Consider the following 3749-nt stretch of genomic DNA (forward strand, 5'->3'; position numbering starts at 1 on the left):
AAACTCTTAAACACTGTAAATCAGACAGGGGGGGGAAGGTGCAAACGTCATAATTTCTAACCCTAACCCTAACTAAAACCATGTTTTGTCTCTGTTCTCCATGATCCAGTATCTGCAAAGACGTCCTCTGGCGAGGCAAGACTAATGTTCTTCCTGACCGACAAGGGAAAGCCAGGGTCATGGTTCACGGCCCGGCTCTGTCTCCTCTACAAAAGATGTGGACTGCTGCGCAGCTGTATACCTCTCACTCATTTCCGCATTGCATTGGTGCAGCTACATTGGTCTAGGCTTAAACTTGAAGTTGCTCAAAAAGCAATGAGTGGCATGTACTGTATGAGGAGACGGTTAAATAGAGTCTGCATTCAAAAGTGGTTGGCAATGGCATGGGTTCATTCTGATGAAGATAGTTGACTTTTACGGATGCATGCTTGCATCCCTCTTATCTGAGCGGATAGGGAGTTACAGCACGCTGCTGTTACACACATATGTTATTAATCAGTGGTGATTACAGGGGCGTTCCGTTGCTAGGGGCAACCAAGGAATCTCAACCCTATAGTACACTTTCTGGTTAAGTAGGCTACACTCCTGAAGTACAGGATCAACATGGCTGTTGAACACACACATAGTGTATATATACGTCATTAATTGTAGGATGACCTCGTTTTAAGATGCATGCTTGCATTCTTTTAGTATAGCTTAACAATCAAATGCTGAGGTCCACAGCAAGCTGCTGTTACACATAGTTAGTACACTTTATTTATCATGAATGATAAACATTAGTTATCATTCATCATAGGATGACCTCATATACATATATATATTTATATATATCAGATTTCTTTAAAAAGAAATAGAACGTCCTTTTCGAATCCTATTCGCGGTGCAACATAGCAGTGGGCATCGCTTTACGATACCGTCTAGGACTCCTGAGTTCAGGAATCAACAGGTTTCTGCATTCATCAGGCCTGTTGAACACATAGTCTTAAGATGCATGCTTGCATTTGTTTAGTTTAGCTTAACAATCAAATGCTGAGGAACTCCTGAAGCTCAGGAATCAACAGGGCTGTTGAACACACAAATGCATGCTTGCATTTAAAGCACTCCTGAAGTACAGGATCAACATGGCTGTCGAACACACACAGTATATATCTCATTAATTGTAGGATGACCTCATTTTAAGATGCATGCTTGCATTCTTTTAGTATAGCTTAATAATTAAATGCTGAGGTCCACAGCAAGCTTGCTGTGACACATAGTCTCTTATCACATAATTTGTAGAATGACTTCAGGATGCGTGCGCATTCTATTTTAAGTCAGTAGCAGGTTTGCTACTTCACATAATATAGTATGACTGATTAAGGCGTTTTTTAGGCTTGGCGTTGGCTTCCGTGTGTTGGGGGGGAATTCTGTTATGCACTCTCTGAGTAGCCTAGCTGCCGCTTGGCTGAAACCAGAGAGTATGCATTTATTGGTTTTGGGGGATTTGCTAAAGCATTCTCTGAATATATGCTTAGCAGGCTGCTTCGACAAAATTCAGTGAATATTCTCCCAAGAGTGGAGCTTTAACACCAAGCTTAACTGTATTCCATTTGTGGCAATAAATGGTTCTTTATCTACTAAGACGAGAGTGTTTCTGATTGAAATGAAGCATAGCGTTAGTTCATGCAGGACACGGAAGTCGTGCACGCCAAAGCTGTAACCAGCAGTCAGTCAGCTGATGTGAACATCAGCTTTCTATTCCCCATTCACAGCCCAGCTGGTCATTACATCACACACTCATTATCCAATCACAGCTCATGCTTGAGCAAAGAGGTTCCTATAAATATGGCTTCATATTCTCTAGGTCTTTCTTGGTTGCTGAACCAATGCATTTTGCTAGCTCCTCCTCCACCCCAGCCTCCACCTTTTGATTAGAGTCTGCCATAGGCTCAAATACTTGTGATTATCATGTATATCTGCTTTGTTTAGAGTCTGGCTTAGGCTCAAATACTTGTGGTTATCATGTATATCTGCTGTTTAAAATCTTGCTAGGCTCAAATACTTGTGTTTATCATGTATATCTGCTAATTTTAACTAATATGTTAATGTATTGCTTATTGTTGTCATTGTATCCCTATGGGGGATTTGCTAAAGCATTCTCTGAATATATGCTTAGCAGGCTGCTTCGACAAAATTCAGTGAATATTCTCCCAAGAGTGGAGCTTTAACACCAAGCTTAACTGTATTCCATTTGTGGCAATAAATGGTTCTTTATCTACTAAGACGAGAGTGTTTCTGATTGAAATATTACGTTCACACATGTGACATGCTGTAAAAATGTATAATTGGACATATGAGTTACTTCTCTTTAGACAAGTGACTTAAGAGGTAGACTAATGTGTGACTGTATACCATAGTAGTCATGAGACATTGTTCATATATACAACAGGCTGTTGACTAACACTACAGGGAAGTAGCCAAAAGCAGACTTAATGTTGGAGAAAATAAAAACTGTAATGCTCAATTACTTAATCTGGAAAAAAAAGAATATATATAATATATAGCCTACGGATATATGTCCATCACATTAATTTTTGTGAAAAATATTTTGTTGATTGAAGCAAGAACATATATATAGTGACAAACAACTATAGTCGTTTTTGTTTTTTTGTTTGTGAACACAAGAATGTATTTCAGATACAGTATCACACAGGAATAACCCAAATGATGTCTGCAGGCCTCTCAGTGCATTCTTATGATTTTATTGTTTGTTTTTGTGTGCTGAGTTCAAATAGCAAATGCAAAATCTATACAACATAAGGGACCCCGGGGTTGGTTTGTACACTTCTCTCTATGACATACATTTCTCATAATTTATGTTAAAATATTCTAACCGGCAGCAAATGAGAAGGTCTCAGCATAAATAAATAGGTTTTAATGTACACAAATGTTTTCTAAAATGAGATGATGCATGACTAAAGTCATGTTGTGTATTTGTGCTAACCAGCTCACAAGCAACTAATGGAAACAATTCGAACATTCATTCAAAGAACTGGACAAATAGAATATCTGCCAATGTTTCGAACCAAATAACATTTTTAGCTATTCATCAGTAGGAATGTGTAATTATTTTTGCCAAAACACAGTGACAGCAACCCCAAAATCAGTGTGCCATAATATGTTAGCCATCTACAGTACATCACTCATCACAGGCTTTCACATCTTATATGAAAAAATAACTATACTATTAAAGTAACACATAACACAGTTTTATGTTTTATTTATTCCAGAGGCTACTTTTTTTTTTTCGATACTATGAAATTAAATGTAGCCTATGTCAGTGGTTCTCAACCTTTTTAGGCTGACTCCCCAAAATAATCATATTTGTACTGGGGACCCAGTTTAGGTATTAGAAAGGTCTTAAAGGTCCTTAAATTGTCACTTCACTGTCATGTGGGGACCCCCTGGGGGTCCCGACCCACAGGTTGAGAACCACTGGCCTATCAGTGATCCTCAACCTTTTCCATATTTTTTTTTTCTTCTTTGAAACCTCATCTGTAAAATCCTTAGTGTTAATTTAACTCCGGGAGTGAACAAATAGAACTATCAACTATAAATATATATAATAAATCCTTTAATTGGGGACCAGCTGGAACACCCTCAAGGACCCTCGAGGGTCCCCGGGCCCCATGTTGATAACCATGGCCTTGGAGGTTGTGATGACGGGCATGAAATGTGACACCTGACGTGACATCTGGCTGCTGTTTGGG

Source organism: Gymnoscopelus microlampas (assembly GCF_963454915.1).
Source record: "Gymnoscopelus microlampas genome assembly, chromosome: 3".
In the NCBI taxonomy this organism is placed as follows: Eukaryota; Metazoa; Chordata; class Actinopteri; order Myctophiformes; family Myctophidae; genus Gymnoscopelus; species Gymnoscopelus microlampas.